The sequence below is a fragment of the Canis lupus genome, chromosome 34 (genome assembly GCF_011100685.1).
Source record: "Canis lupus familiaris isolate Mischka breed German Shepherd chromosome 34, alternate assembly UU_Cfam_GSD_1.0, whole genome shotgun sequence".
NCBI classification, from domain to species: Eukaryota; Metazoa; Chordata; class Mammalia; order Carnivora; family Canidae; genus Canis; species Canis lupus.
In genome coordinates, this window is record NC_049255.1 from 394,184 (window position 1) to 411,355 (window position 17,172).

The following is a 17,172-nucleotide window of genomic DNA, read 5'->3' on the forward strand; positions in this document are numbered from 1 at the left end:
ACGCCCGCTGCGCCGGGGACGGGCCGGGACTCCCACCCGGACGCTGCCCGTCAGCTCCCTGGCACTCTACGTCGGAAGCCCATCGAGTGGGAAGCAATAAACCTGGTGGGCGGGATGACCGGGGAGAAGGACCGGTCTCCATGGCGCGGGCGCAGAAGGATGCCCAGCCCTGGCCGGGACACTACGCCGCTGGTGGATCCGGACCGGGACTGTGGGAAGAAAGACTGTATCCAGATGTACCTGCCGGCCCAGGGCCTCCTTCTTCCAGGAGATTGGACAAGTTCTTTGATCTTGATTTTTCCCTGGGTCAACAGAACGGGGTTATACTTAGAAGTCATAGTTTACTTTAGGAGCTGGAATCTTTGCGTTATTGACAAAATTAACCCCCTGATAAAATTGTTGATCAAAAGGAAAAAATAAACAGCCCAACAATAAAAAGGCGCTGACAACAAGGTTCTTTTGCCCCTGATTTTCTATTCAGAAGAAAAAGGAAGAAAATGAAAGTCCTGGTGAACACTTCCTTCTTCTCCACCATATACTATTCCAGACTTGCATGCAACATGCTTGGACACCTCATAAAACAAATTCCAGACTAAAGAGGGATATGGAAAACACTGGAAGTTTAGGTGGCCCCGGTATAGTTAGGGTAATATCAAAGAATGGAATCACCTCTTTTTATGAATCTCGGAGCACAGGATCACAGGTCTTTGGCAACTCCGTAAAATTCCAAGAGCAACAGCAATTAATTTAATGCTAGGCATTTACTGACAGCTGACATCAGGCCAGGCACTTTGAGAATTCCTTTATGTATTACATTACATGTTATTTCACTTAATCCTCACACCTGCCCATGATGTAGGTAGGCACTGTCACTATCTCAGGTTTATAGGGAAAGTAAGGCTCAGTAAATGCTAATGCAGAAGTTGAAACAAGATCTGACTCTCCATCACCCCACCACTCTGCAACAACCCATGATTCACAAAATAAAAATGTTCCTAAACTCTGCTGCATGTTTAGAAAAAAATCCCTTTTATCCAAATCAAATTTGAATATAAGCGGGTAGTTTTCTGCAGCCATAAACCATGACTTGCGTGTAGTGAGTCATGTTACTCACACAAAGTAAATGGCATAAAATTGCTGTGCCTAATTAAACCTAAACAAGGTTATAAGCAATGATGAGTAAAATTGCCTATTCTAGAAGCTGAACATTTCTTGTGGTATAATAAAATGTACTGAAGTCCTTTAACCGCAAAACAAATTAGCCAGTACCTTGCACTCCTCCAACAAGATAATATTTATGAACACAGCTGTTTGGACTCAGCCTAAAATCCTTTCAAATAATTCATGGTCAGGATTTTGTGGTTTGCTGTAATGTTCATTGTTACTCCAAAAGTTGAGAGGGTGGCCTCTTAAAATAGTACTGTACTTACAGACGTAGACCTTGAAGCCAAACTGCCTGGCCTGGCTGCACTAGTCACATGCCTCAGTTTCCTTAAGTATCAAATGGAGCTTCTAGGAGTACCTTCCCCATGGGGTTGTCATGGGGATGAAGTGATTAAATATGTCCAAAACCCTTAGATAAATGCTTGGCACATTGTAAACACTATATAAATATTAGCCAAAGGATGTGACTACACATAGAGTTTTGGGCTTTCTGGTCTACCTATGTGTAATTTACTGCATATATTAACAAAGCAAACCAAAAACTCCCCACAAATATTAAAGCGTAACTCCCCATTCTTCCCCTTTCCTCGTCTCCAGCCCCTAACAACCATCACTCTACATTCTTTGACTACTTTCTGAATTTGACTACACTAGCTACCTCATGTAAGTGGAATCATAGAGTATTTTTCATTTAGTATAATACTATCTTTATGATTCATCCGTGTTGTAGCACATGACAGAATTTTCTTCTTTTCAAGGCTGAATTATATTCCATTTTGTGTGTATATATCTCTGTATATATGTGTTTATGTGTATAGAGATATACACACATATACATATCTCACACTTTGTTTTTCCATTCGTTCATCAATGGACACTTGGGTTGCCCCATATTTTGGCTATTGTAAATAATGCTGCTATGAACATAGGTGTCCAAATAACTATTTCTGAGTTTCTACTTTCAATTCTTTTTGGGCATAAACCTAGAAGTAGAATTGCTGGATTATATGGTAACTCTGTGTTTAACTTTTTGAAGAACAGTCACATTATTTTTCATAACAGAAAACACTCCCACCAACAGTGCATAGGATTCTAATTTCTCCATATCTTTGCCAACACGTCATTTTCTATTTTTTTTAGTAACAGCCTTCCTAATGACTACGAGGTGATTAGGGATGTTGAGTATCTTTTTATGTGCTTGTTAGACATTTGTATATCTTCTTTGGAGAAATGTCATTTAAGTTCCTTGACTATTCATTGTCGTTGCAAACCTTATGCCATCATTGTTGATATCCACAAACATTAAAATCTGAGAAACCCTTTATCTCTTTCTGCTTCCCTTTTGCATTGTATCTGAGCATATGCTGCTTCTTATTTACACAAAATCCCTGAATTACTATAAACATTTTTATTTCAAAATTAATAGGGTCAGTTTTCTTAACAGAGGAACTATGCAGAGGTTAGTAGGTGGTGGTGATGATGATGATGATGATGATGATGATGGCAGATCTTAATTGAGCACTCATGAAGTGCTCTGTTCAGTGTTTTTTATATATTAATTAATTCAACCCCTTATTTGAGATATATACTATTATTATTCCCATTGTACATATAAAGGAACTGAGTCACAGAGGGTTTAAAGTATCTAGCACTAAATCATTCAGCTAGTAAATGGCATTTGGCCTGGCATTTGAACCCAGCTTCCAGGGCCATATGGAAAGTATCCACTAAAAATAAAATCACTTCTCTGGAACTCAGTGATTTTCTGAAAGCCATATCTGATCTCCTTCCTGAATGAGCTGAGCCTCAGAGAACCACAGTCTATCCTGGGACATGCTACACCAGGTGAGATGCTCCATGTCCCCCATCACAGCATGAAAGTGAGTAAATGCTGTGAGGACAGACACTAGTGTGAGCCAAGGTCCAAGCTGTCTTTCATTGCATGAACCATGCTGAGAAATCCAGAGGGTGAAGGCAGTAATGGGGAAGCCAAGGTATGACGCTTAACCCAGGCAGAGAAGCCAAGAGAGTCCTGGAGGAAGGTGCCAACATGCAGGAGCAGAAGCAGAACTAAAGAGCCCTGAAGCTGTCCAGAGGGCACTGGCAGTGATCCTGTCATTCCCCCACTGGGGCCTTTAAGCTGTCCAAGCTGCAGCCTCCTCCTGTTAGTTTGCAAACTGACCCCCTACACAGAAGACAAAGAGAGAACAAGGAGAGAGAAGGAAGGAAGAAAGAATGAAGTGCTGCTCCAGCTTGGTAGGTGGCACTTTTAATAGGGCAAGGGAACTCACTTGTGAGGCTTGGGCAGCTACAAGATAATTAGATCTCCACACCCACCTGCCAAATCTTAAAAAATTTATAAAGAAACCTTAATTGGATTTAGTCATGAACATGGCCAGATGGCATCAACAACACCTTCCTCTCTCCAGTCTATGTCTTTGGAACAGCTCCCACTGTGGGACTGGTAGTTAGAAGGCATATTCCTAGGACTGGGGGTGGAGGGTGGGGGTTAGGAGCCTCCTCTTGCCCAGGTCAACCAGCAGTTATATTCTATTGATGACCTCCTCCAACAAATGATAAATTCAAAATGTGTCCTTTGGTCTGGGATTTTGTCCGCTGTGAAAATAATATCAATCAGCTAAATTACAATACTACCCCTATCAGTCATTTACACCTTAGTATCAATAAGCCTTGGATCTTTCTAAGAGTAAATATTGATAAGCAGAGTACCAAGAGAGCCTAAAAGCTGGCTAACGGGAATAAAGGAGGTCAGCTGAGAGCTGTAAAGGGAACTGAAAGACAAGAGAGTGGTGTGCGTGGAAAAGAACTTCACAATTCTGTGTAGGTCCAGACCAGAACTTAGCATTTCCTTATTTTTTTTTATTTTTAGCGAATTAGATGGCTTCACTTTTCTCCAAATATCTGGCACCTGTCCTGTTGCAGTCTCTATAGAGCCATGTTTGCTTACCACCTCTGGCCTTTTACCTAGGTAGTTGTACTACCTGGGTGGGCTTTCCCTCTTCCTCCCCCTGGCTGACTGGAGTGGTCTTTCCCAGCCCCGTTCAAGCCCGCTCTCCTAAGGGAAGCAATTCCAGACCACCCACGAAGAGTTAGCAACCCGGCTCCACCCTCCCGTGCATTCCTGCTGTTCCCACAGCACCCAGTGTGCTGGAAGCTACTTGTCGGAGTCCTCATCTCCCTCCATGCTTGGCTGTGAGTTTCCAAGGCCAGTGATGTTGATCCATGTCCTCTGAGTCTTCTGCTCAATGTCTGGTGGCCACTGAATAAGTGCTTGCAGAATACAGCGTACTGAAATCATGCCTATCTTCAAGGGCTCACCATCCAGTCGCCACTTCATCACCAGGCTCACAGAGTCTGCAGATACCTTCCTTCTCTTTCTTCTCTTTCTCTACAAATAGGCTCTGAGAGCTCAGATGTCTTTGTTGATGAATTTGCCTTCTGAAAATGAGTGGGAAATATCAGAGAGGGAGACAGGAGAGACTCCTAACTCTGGGAAACGAACAAGGAATGGTGGAAAGGGAGGTGGGCGGGGGGGTGTGTGTGTGACTGGGTGATGGGCACTGAGGGGGGCACTTGATGGGATGAGCACTGGGTGTTATGCTATATGTTGGCAAATTGAACTCCAATAATAATAATAAAAAAAAGAATTTGCCTTCTGATGATGCCACTTCCTCCTTCATGCCTTCTATGCTTGTTAAGATTGCAGGGACAACAGGAGCCTTGCCACATGAAAATACAAATGAAAAAAAAATTCTCTGTATAATTTGAAGATTAAGCAAAAATATATGGAGAGCCACAATCTCTTATATGGAGAGCCACAGTCTCTCAGATTTTTTGGATACCTCACTGGGCTTACAGCTCTGATTAACCAACAAAGCATATTATTTTTTATATTTAGTTAAAGAGGAACAAACAAACTGTAGCCTTTGTGGCTTTTCTACCCCAACCCTATCCCATTTTTAGAAGTAAATCGAGGAGTAAGGAAGAGAATCAGACTGCTCTTTTGTTTTGACTCATTTATTTTTTCAGGATACCTGGGCAGACCACTCTGTTAGTTAACTGTGTTTCTAGCTTCAAATTTTGCTTCAGGGGTGACATCTAAGAAAGAACAGCTGGTGGAAGAGAGTAAATCTTAGAACCATCAAGATCAGGCTCCTCAGCATTGATCACTTGAACGATAATGGGAAATCACTTATCCTTTCTGCATCTCTGTTTTTTTTTTTTTTTTACTCTAAAAGGAATCGAATGTACTGGATGATTTCTCAGACTCCAACTAATCCTATAATTATGATTCTGAAATGAGCATTTCCTCCAACAGTTTGGTTTAAAAACCTGTGGTGTGGGGTGCCAGGGTGGCTCAGTCAGTTGGGTGTCTGCTTTCTGCTCAGGTCATGTTCCCAGGGATCATGATCCCAGGGTCATGGGATCAAGCTGCACATCAGGCTCCCTGCTGGGTGGGGATCCCTCTTCTCCCTCTTCCTCTGCCTGCTGCTCCCCCTGCTTGTGCTCTGTCAAATGGGTAAATAAAATCTTTAAAATATATACATACATACATAAAACGTGTGGTGCATCTAAATGATTATATATCAGACAGCAAAGAAAACTCATGGTGTCAAAAATATTGAATGACACTAGAAAGGCTTATTTGTTTCTTTTGGGCAAAGAAATGCTCTTTCCTCCTGGAGGGAATTGCTGTTTTGTGGATTAGAATTACAATGGGAACTCCTGCAGCCTTTATGTCACTATGAAGAAAAAGCCCTCCTGATACTGAGAAGAATACGGAGGAAGTAGAAATAAGAGATGGAGCTAGTACATTAAACTCTGCATTAAGACATACCCAAAGCAGTAATACTCCTGTGAGCCAAGAAACTCCCCTTCTTCCCCCTCACCCAAAGTTTTTAGTTTAAGCCTATTTAAGATAAGTTTCCCATCAGTTGCAAGTGAAATAATACTAAGATAGTGTACGCAGCCAAGTTTTGTAGAAAAAAATACTTACAGAAAAATATTGGAATAAACCCCAAAATACTAATAGTTGCTATCATGAGTAATAAGATTAAAGACTATTTTTATTTTATTTTATATCCTTTTCAGTATTTTCTAAATTTTCCAAAATTATATATTACTGGTATAATTGTTAAATGGTATTTTAACACATGATCCCCTGAGAAACTGAGGAGATTTCTCTGTCATAAAGAATCTTGTTTCTTGTTTTGACCCTTTTTTCTGAGGTTGAGGTTTGGTACATTATTGATGTTTCTTTTTTTAAAAAAAGATTTTATTTATTTATTCATGAGAGACACAGAGAGAGAGAGAAAGACAGAGACACAGGATGAGGGAGAAGCAGGCTCCATGCAGGGAGCCTGATGTGAGACTTGATCCCGGATCTCAAGATCACGCCCTGGGCTGAAGGCAGGTGCTCAACCACTGAGCCACCCAGGCATCCCTGATGTTTCTTATGTAATAGGTCATTGCTCAGGCCCTCAATTCTGTAACAGGTTGGGCAAACTTTCTGTAAAGGGCCAAATAGTAAATATTTGAGGCTTTGTGAGCTACAGACTCTTCATGGCAACCACTCAACTCTGCCATTGTGTCATGGGGGCAGCCCCAGACAACTCATAAATGAACCAGCATGGCTGTGTTCCAATAAAACTTTATTTAGGAACACTGAAACTCACATGTTATATAATGTTCACAGGTCACAAAATACGACACTGCTTTTTATTACTTTTCAACTTTTTTTTGAGAGAGAAAGAGAGAGAGCATGGGCACATGTGAGCAGGGGCATGGGGGAGGGCAGAGCAAGAGGGAGAGAGAATCTCAAGCAGACGTCCTGCTGAGGGTGGAACCCCACACAGGGCTCCAATTCACAACCCTAAGATCATGACCTGAGCCAGAATCAAGAGTTGGAGGTTTAACCCACTGAGCCACTCAGGAACCCCATTTTCAACCATTTATAAATGTAAGAACCACTCTCAACTCACAGACCTTACAAGGGCATGTGCCAGGCCACATCTCGTCTGTGGGATGTAGCTTGCTGATTCCCTGCTCTATAATATTGGTATTTCTGTCATCTCACGACTTTTGCTGCAATTTGAGTTTCTGTGACCTTCCAGATTGTGTTTCCATTAGAAATGATAACCCTGCAATGTCTGGCATAGTTTTTCAGCAAGCCTCATGGGCTTGGGAATTGATAATGATGTCTGTGTCTCAGTGGCCATTTATGTTCTTCCCTTTTACTGAGATGCTTAGCGGAGTCTTCTTGCTTTCTCATCCTATGCTAGGGGCAGCACTCCCTCTCCTCTGCTCATGAAAGCAGCCATGTGGTAGTTTTGGAGTTGTCAAGCCCTATTTTGGAATCTGAGCTTGAAGCTGACAGAACTTTAAAGGATCCTTTTGCTGCCAGATTGGCTTTCTACCCCACAAAAATCCCTAAGTTTATGTCAAAAATATTAAGTAATGACCAGCCAATGGCAATTTAAATTTTTAAAAGAATATTCCACTTTGTGAACATTTATTAAGTTTCATTTTAAGAAGGAAAGGAAAAGTAAATGGGTTTATGTTGATTGCTATCTTGGTGTGTCAGTTAAGAATATTTCCAGTGATGACTAACAAGACACTTAAATTACAGTAGATAAAATGAGTAAGAGTGTCAGGTCACAGGAAGTCCAGAGGCAGGCATTGTTGTGTTGGTTCCGATTCTCAATGCTATGACTCTTGTGGTCCTTCTAACATGAAAGGTATTGAAGCCCTGAGTCTTGTTCAAATTCAGGGAAAGAGGAAGGGGAAGAGGCAGCACCAGCTAGGTGTATCCTGCCCAGAGGCCCCCAGCAGACAACTGCTTAAGTGACATTGTATAAAATGTTGTCAAACAACCACTCTGACTTCTGGGGAAGCTGGAAAAGTATGATTTAGCTTTTCCAGTTTCTATACTATGGTGGGCTGGGGGGTAAGGGGGAAGATGGCATAAGAGACGGCAGTTAGGAAGAGCATAACATATATGTTATGTTGACATGTGTTAAGATGGCATCATATATATACGGTGCTGAAAATAATTCCCAGTGGCAGGCAAAGCTATTTCACCCTACACCAGTGGCACAGGCCACTCAAGGAAGCATGGTCTTCAAGTGTCCCATGCATTGTTCTCCCCTGCACCTAGCACAGTCGAATCACTCAACGAGTATTAGTAGAATGAATGAATGGAGGAGCCAATGATAAGAGTTCTTGGAAACTCATCGTTGGTTTAATCTATCCTCTTTTGGACAACACACCAACAAAGAATCCTTCCGTTCACTCATGCCCTGCAATCTTCAGCCATGGTTCAAAGCTGCGCCATATGACAGAAGGCCCTTACGCACAGCTCTGCCAGCTGTCTCTGCCCACAATTCAAACCCGGATGAAAGTCTACCTGTTCATGGACAAAGTGGGAGGAGCGCACAGCTTCTACCCTCTTGCCTGGTTCAAAATGGAACTTATTTACGGCTACGTAGAGCCAGAAATCACGGGACGTATTAAGATAAAGAACATAAGGATGGCGGCGAGGCGGCACAGAGGTGGCACTGCAAACCTTTATTCAACTCTTCTTCCTATGTTCCAGACACTGTGCTGGGGATTTTACATGATTATTCACACTTCACTGATGAGTGAGAGGAAACCCGCACAATTAAGTGCAAGCCTTTTGAGAAACATCAAAAAATGAGATTTTAAAAAAAGAAAAAATTAGATTACCAAAAGCCAAAAACTGGTAGACAGTGGTTAACACTTCTACTCTAAAGTCACCAGAAGAATTAAAAAAGAATGACACAGAAAATCAAAGCAGAAATACCAGTAGGCAAAAAGTTGCTTCACACTTTTGGAGGAGAGAAGCTGGCTGGAGAAGGGATAACTAAACAGAGAAGGGTTCCTCCTAAATGCCCGCTATAGAGAAAACCAACAAGAATAGCTAATAATAAACTTATTAGTGTGTATCAACTGGTTATTATATTTCTGTCACTTCCTAATTCTTTATGTGTATCATTTCATTTAATCATCACCAAAACCTCACAAAGTGGGTGAGATTATTATTCTACTTTTACAGATGAGGAAGCTAAGTCACAGAGCTATAACAAGATGCTTTGGAATTGGAACAATCAGGGACACCTGGGTGGCTTAGCAGTTGAGCATCTGCCTTCGGCTCAGGGCGTGATCCCAGGGTCCTGGGATCGAGTCCCACATTGGGCTCCCTGCATGGAGCTTGCTTCTCCCTCTGCCTATATCTCTGCCTCTCTCTCTCTCTCTCTCTGTCATGAATAGATAAATAAAATCTTAAAAAAAAAAAGAAATGTGCGAAATTGGAACAATCAAGAGAAATAAGAAAGAATTCTCAGAAATTAGAAATGTGATAATCCATATAAAATACTCAACGAAGCCTGGCCCATAGTAAACATCTAATGAATGATTATTTTGGACCATTTACTTTCTGGTTCTACTTTGCTTTTCCATTATTGTTTTGTGATCTATACCTAGTTCATGCCAGAACACCATTTTATAATATAAGCTCTTATTGGATAGAAGGTGAGATTTCAGAACCTTGGATTATATCACAAACTCTAATCTGGATCCCTCCTTTGAAGGGATGGACACTGAAGTGAAGAGAGGCAAATCAATTTTCCTTAGGTCATACACTTATGTATGGAGCTCTGGTCCTCTGGCTCCCAAGTTGATGGTCCTCCATCTGTTTTTAATTGGTTCAGCATTACAGTGGACACTGGGGCAGGTAGGCTGAGCTCCTTCTTTCAGGAATGCCCACCTGTTTTAAACAGGACACCCATCGCAAGGCCATTAGAGCTCTGTCATCTCTTCTGCTCAAGAAGGGGCCAGTGACCAACACGAAGCCGACTGAAGCTTTCCCTGGGTTTGGAATATGGACATTAGAATAAATAAGACACTTTTCACTAGGGCTAGTATACAAAAGGGGAAAAATTTTTTTCCTTCACTCACGTTCTCTGGCTGGGGTCCTGTAAATTAGGCAAAAGGCACATTTACATGAGAGAAACAAACATATTTGTTCACATATGCATTGCAAACACACATGGGAGCACCCAGTGATGAGTAACCCAAGGAGGTGGGAGAATTTGGGCTCATATACCATCTGAGGGTAAACGAAGGGGAAGGAGCTTGGGACTTCTGGGCAAAGGAGGCAGTTATGGAAAGGTGACTAGGAAAAGTATGGCCAAAAAAGGTGGTTTAATAAGGTTTGTTATTCAGATTTAAGTTGGCACCTTCTTCACTGTGTTGTTAAGATCCACCTCCTCCTGGTACAGGAGAGGGCTACATCTTGACAAATAGAAATTTCCTTTATAAATGTAAATTTCCTTTACAAAAGGATAAGTTGTACCCTGTTTTTAGAGCTTTTCCTGTAGCTGCTGACTCTTAATGATCTCTAACTCAAAACAATCCATATGCCAAAGAGGCATATTTTGGGGTGGCATATTCTGGTACCTTCATTTGTTAGGATCTGTGACAAGGGTCGACTTATATAACCAGCTTTCTATTTTTAAAAGTAGGCCCGGGGATCTCTGGGTGGCTCAGTCGTTGAGCATCTGCCTTTGGCTCAGGGCGTGATCCCAGGGTTCCAGGATGGAGTCCCACATCGGGCTCCCCGAGGGAGTCTGCTTCTCCCTCTGCCTGTGTCTCTGCCTCTCTCTTTCTCTCTCTCTGTCTCTCATGAATAAAATCTATAATAAATAAATAAACAAATAAATAAATCCATACATACTTACTGTTAATATACATAGTAAATGGCATAGTACAATATATACATAGTGAATACATACATAGTGTTAAAAAGAATCATAGACCCAAAATAGAGTCACTTGTGTTAGGCCATGTTATGAAACTGGGGCTTAATACCTAATTACAGTTTCAACCTCCCCCAGAAATAGTTTTCACTGGTCAGCCAGGAATTTTCTGGCCAGCACCAATAAGCTAACCTGTCACATGGGCCCTTTCTATCCCCCAAAGGAAGATGAGGTAATCCATGTAATAAGACCCTTTGTCCCCAAAGGAAGGTGACCTCACCCAAAATAATCCTTTTTCTGTTTATGACTTCCTTGTTCTGACTTTTCCTTTCTGCAGCTCTCTGGGGTTCCCTGTTACCTGCTAGATAAGATGGTGCCTGATTCACAGGATGAACATAAAATCATTAGATCTCCAAATTTACTTAGTTAAATTTGTTTTTTTAACAACAGAAAAAAATGTATATGTATATACAACCATATGTACTACTATTTTATATATGTAGGGAATATGTAAACTTCGGGGGCACCTGGCTGGCTCAGTTGGTAGAGCACTTGACTCTTGATCTCAGGGTCATGAGTTCAAGCCCCATGCTGGGTGTGGAGTGGAGCCTACTTAAAACAACAACAACAACAACAACAACAGGGATGTCTGGAGGGTTCAACAGTTGAGCACCTGTCTTGGCTCAGGGCATGATCCTGGGGTCCGGGGTCAAGTCTCACAATGGGCTCATACGAGGAGCCTGCTTCTCCCTCTGCCTATGTCTCTGCCTCTCTCTCTGTGTCTCTCATGAATAAATAAGTAAAAAAAATTCTTTAAAGAAAAAACAAACCCATATATATGTTATTTGTGTGTGTGCACACACACACAGACATATATATGCATCTCAAAAATTATGTATTTTGGAAAAATAAAACATAACATAGTCCCTAAGAAACCAGAAGTGTGAGTTGTATCCGGACCTTCAAAATAAATCAATTATCTTATTGCATTAAAAGGAGTAGCACATAAACACAAGAAACAAAGTATGTATGCCTCCTTCAAACACAAGTCTCCGTGAATACAGAGAAAGTCCATGCTATGGCAGGAAGAAAAGCAAGAAAAAAGAGTTTTTATTAAAAGCAGTCTCTCTGCAACAGTACAATGCAAGGGGAGGTCTTTACCATGATAGTGAGGCTAATGGGGTGGCAGGCCATGAGCTGGCAAGACCCAGGTTCTGGCCCCAAGCCCTTTAGCACATCATGTTCAAGGGTAGGGCTGAGATCTCAGTACATAAAATTTTAAGCATCTTAAAAATAATAGCCATGAATATGTGTGCATGAATTTGTGCCAGAGAAAAATAAAGAGTTTCCATTTTTCAGGAACTTGATATTCTCAGGCCTTCTTTTCTTGCTGCATGCAGTCTTGGGACTGACTCCCTAACACTTTCTCTCTGATCTTGGCCCTCCAAAGTCTTGCCGATAATGCATGGGATAATTGTCATGCTATCAATTCTGCCAGAAGGCCAAGAGAATATTCTTGAGTTCGGTGAACCACCAGAAAGGATTGCTGCTTGCCTTGCTGCCCAGGCTGAACTTCAGAACCATGAGGGGGATAATTTGGGAACCCTCTGGTCTAGATCACCATCTCTAACCACACAGGAGGAGCTCTATGCCCAGGAGACCATATGAAGAGGACAAAAAGACCTGAACAAGAAATGAGGACCCACAGCATGCATTATTGCCTGTACTCTAATATGTAAGTGAGGACCTCATGGTTGTGGGTGAGAGAATCCCAATCAGAACTCGCGTGTGTTAAAAAAGGGAATTTATTCCCTCTATCAACGAGGAAGCCCGCCCGAGGGATAGCTCTGGATCCAAGCATAACTATTTCCCAACATTTGGACAATCTTGTGTCATTATTCTTTGTCTCTGTCTCTCCACATCTGGCCTCATGTGGTCTTTAGCACACACAGTCTCCAAAGAAGGGTCTTTTTTTCCCAGCAGCCATGAAAATCCTAGGGAATGGGTTGTGGGTCCACAGGAGACACCCCCCACACCCACCCACATACGCACACACACTCTCCTGAGACAATCACTGCATGCATCACTGCATGGGGCGATCCTGGATCCCCAGCGCAGGGGAGGGATGGTGGGGGCTGTGGATTTATCAACCTCACCAGGTTGGAGATTCAATAGTTCCCAGCTGGATAGGCCCACCTGTTTACCAAAGAAGGAGCAAGGAATCATGGACAGGCAAAAACTACAAAAATATATGTTCCTAAAATATATCTATATAACTTAAGCTTAATGATGACTTAACCATAATTACATATTGAGCAGAGTGTCATGCTTGTATTAAGTAATTATCACTGCTTACCGGGGAGTCTGAAATCCGTTGCCAGGAACAAGCCTCTATCCTGAGCTCTTCACATTTTCCCCTTTTGTCATTCTAATCCTGCAGGCTTTGCTAGCGCCTGGTTCATTCTCCCGAAAGCATAATCCAGGCCATTCACTGAGCTCTCTACTACTAATGCTGAGGCCTGATATTTCTCGGTCCCTCTGCCTGCAGTTGCTTAAAGTACCTAGTGGAGTTTCATTAACTGCATTCCCCTAGGTCTTGCTCTATTCTCGTGAGCTTTCACAGAGAAACCAGCAGATGCTGGGATACGGGAAAGTTGGCTTTTCTTCAAAGATTTTATTTTTATTTATTCATTTATTTTTGGGATTGAGGTCACTGCTTTTCTTCTAAGGCAAGTCAATCTTGTGATTTCTCCTTTTTGTTCTTGGATCCATTATGGCAGATTTCCAGTGGTGGCCGCAGAGGGCCTCCGCTCCCAGGGCCATTCCTCAATGCCACCTCACCACCCTCTGCCGAAGGTCCGAGGGTCTTAGCTCTCTTCTTGAATCTGAGTGGCTTGTGACTTTGTTGACAACACAGTGCTGTGGAAGTGACACTGTATGACTTGCTAGGCTGTCAAAAAAGGTGATGTGGCTTGCCTCTTTCTCTGGAATATTTGTGCCTGGATAGCTGAGCCACCCTGTACGCGGTATGAGCAGCTGTGCTCCACGCCAGGAGGAAGTCCTGGCACATGCAGAGGCTGCCCTGTGAGCATTCTGGTCCGTAGGCCTCAGGTCTGTGCTGCTCCCAGCCTGTGCCACGTGTCACAATGAACGTGCCTGGAGTTGATGTCAGTCCCAACTGTCAAGCTACCTCCACCTGTGAACCTTTTCGACTGAGGCCTCCATACATCTTGGAGGGGAGAAAGATCCCTGCTGTGCTCTTTCTAAATTCCTGGCTCATGAAATCCATGCACATAATGAAATGGTGGAGCGTTCAAATCACCCAGTTTGGGGGAAGTATGTTAGGCAGGAGTGGTAATTGTACCACCAGACAAACCCTCTAAGGGCAGACTAAGAACTTAATAGCACCCTAGAATTGTTCCATGGCTCTGCCACATCCCAAAGGAATCCTTGTGGAGAAGGGACATGGATTGGGAGTGTGTGGGACACCGCATCTCGGGGCTCTGAATGTCATCTCATTCTACATGCAAAGGAACAGGCAGTGACCTTTGAAGCTAAGTCCAGAAGAACTAGTTAAAGGTGTGCTGCCAACACTGACAGCCTTAAAAAAAGACAAACTTTTGAGATATGAATCACTTTTTATAAAAATGATGAATATAAACAATATAGGTGAGAGTGTGTGTGTCTTTTGCAGTGTAGTAGCCCAGATGACAATAGTCCTTTCTTTAGGGCGCATAGTGTAGCCTAGTGATCTAAATAAGATGTCAGCCCAGGTGGGCTGGAATAGCGTCAAGTAGAGGCAGGTGCATTTCACTAAAGCCTTCATCAAAGGACAACTAGAAAGCTCATGAAGCACCTTTGTCCATGCTTCCATTTCAATATGTTCAAGAGCCACTTTTAGGTAACCCTTTAGGCCTGAAGCTGCCTGGGCCAGAGTCACAAGTTTGCTCTTTATGCAGGCTGTTCGAGTTCCCGGGGCCCAAGGTGAGAAATAAAACTCATGCACCACAGGTTGACTGTCTCTGAAATGCATGTATCAGCTCATGAAACAGGCTGATCAGGAAGGCCTTGATGCACGGGAACCACATTAGCTTCATTGATAGGTCCCGAGACCCTGTTTTCATCCTGGACTCTCTCTGCCACTGGGGCAAACCACTTAGCCTTCCTGAGTCCCAAGGTTTCATCTGGAACAGAGGGATCCCTGTAACACTGGTCTTGCTAGCGTGCTAGCAGGATGGAGTGAGGTGCTGCATGTAAGGGATTGAAAGGTGCCCTGGCGCATGGCAAGCATTCAGTGATGTGGCTATAATCCCAGGAGGTGACGTGCCAACCGTATGGCCGAGATACCCATGTCCTCATACCAATTGCGGGAACGTCATGGAAAAGAGAGGTAGGATCCATAGCATTTGGGTATCATTAGTAGCTAGGAGAACTTGGACACTTACCCTCTTTATTGCCTCGGTTTCTAACTCTGCAAAATGGGGATGACAGCAGTAGCTACCCATGGCGTTGCTGGGGGTTAGCTTAAGGAAAGCCTGAAGCCCACGCCAGGCGTGTAACCATCACCCAGTGTTAGCTGTTTTTACTATGACCAGTCTGATGTTGTACATTTTGAAGATTTTCCTGACTGTTCATAGTTCAGATTTTGCTGTTCAATCTGAAGGAACTGGCTTACATTTAAGACCATAGATAAGGGTCAGGAGGGTGTGGCTCCAGCTTCCATCCTATACGGGTTTGAGGTTACAAGGCTCCAGAAACACTGCGTGTTCTCCCAGATGCTGTCTCTAAAACCTGTATGCACCTGTTCTGGATTCCACAGGCAGCAAGTTTGCCTTTATTTGCCTCACAGCTCGTGAAGCTATGGCCCTGGTCCCAAACAGCTGCCCTTTGCTACCAGAGCAGCTTGGGCAAACAGAAGAGGTGGGTGGGTGGGTTAGGAAAGGGCCCTAATTACCCCCCATTAAACACAGGGTGCCGATGAAGGGCCTGGAGCCAGGTTTACAGCCGAGGGAGGAGTGCCTGTTGCTGGAGTCTGCCTAGGCAGGGCCCACAGGAAACCAGGGAGGAGCTGGGTTTACCACACCAGGCACACCATTGGCTCTAACTGGTTTGCTCTGAAGCAAAGTCTCAGAAAACATTTCAGCAAAGAGAAGAAAGGCATGCATCGTAGAATATGTCTGTCCCCTTGCTGGGTATCCTTAACGGTTAAGCATGAAGACTTTTCTTTCCTTTTCATCCTTCAAAAAAAATAATGGGCTGCTGTCAGTTGAAGTATTCTCTTTGGGGTTGATTCACTCTCCTTGGAGGTAAACACTAAGGTGATCTGAAGTTCTAGTCTCCACAGGGCTGTTTCTTCTAGGAGGTTCTTTTTCTTTCTCTCTTTCAAGTGGCGGGTTTGAGGAAGCTACAGGTGACCAACGGGTACCACTTTGTCCGTGTTGTCCCGTGTCCCCTCTGCAGGGTGGGTGGCTTAATGCTGGCTAGCTTAATGCCTTCATGTCTAGACCTGCCCGGTGTTTGGAGTGGTCCTGGTGTGCAATGCCCATGGTCCTGGTCCCTGCCTCTTGCCCTGCATTTTGGGGCCTCCTGTCCTGCTTGCTTGCTGGCCCACTGCTGCTCTGCTCAGCCCCTGTGTCCTCCCTCGTGACAAGCAGGAATGCCTATGGTGACATCTGGTTTGTGGCACTGCTGGAGACCCTACATCTTCCACCCTCCTAGCACTGCCCTTTCTGTTCCATGTTGAATGTGGCATGAAGTGGGGCACTGGCCTAGGTGGGTCTGGCTTCCCCTCAACCAGACCTGCAGGAGTGGGGATGTGCAGCCACACCTCAGCCTGGCGAGGCACCGAGCTCAGCCATTCCTAATTTGGCCAGATGGATATTGGCTGTGGCCTGACGGCCCCCTCCCCCTGGCTTCCCCTCTGAGAGGTGGTCAGGCTGCGCCTGTGGAAGCCGGGCCCTTCCTCCAGCATTCTGCTCAAGGATTTCCTGCTCTGCTTTTCTTTCCTGCCTTGATGTTTCTCCTTGTCCTCAAGCCCATTGGATTCTGATCCTCAGAAGCAGTGAAGTCCCCCCCCAGTCTGTTGAGACTCCCATTTGGGCCTCAGGGATGTTTTTTCCTCTAGGAGGAAAGGCTGCCAGAAAGAGGGGGAGAAGGTGGAGGCTGGGGTGGGGGTGAGGGGAGGAGGACACAGGAGAAACAACCCAGGGGA

General features: G+C 43.8%; 1 long non-coding RNA gene across 2 annotated transcripts; it reads right to left on the reverse strand.

The window, feature by feature from the left end:
- Nucleotides 1-4,837: 4,837 nt before the first annotated feature.
- LOC111093964 lies at nucleotides 4,838-17,158 on the reverse strand. 2 transcript variants are annotated; one of them, XR_005383632.1, is made up of 3 exons: nucleotides 13,318-17,158; nucleotides 9,971-10,071; nucleotides 4,838-4,904 (listed from the first exon to the last, which is right to left on the reverse strand). It is a non-coding gene; the product is annotated as an uncharacterized LOC111093964 (long non-coding RNA). The 2 variants fall into 2 exon arrangements; XR_005383633.1 differs by lacking the exon at nucleotides 4,838-4,904 and adding an exon at nucleotides 5,639-5,693.
- Between the last annotated feature and the right edge of the window lie 14 nt (nucleotides 17,159-17,172).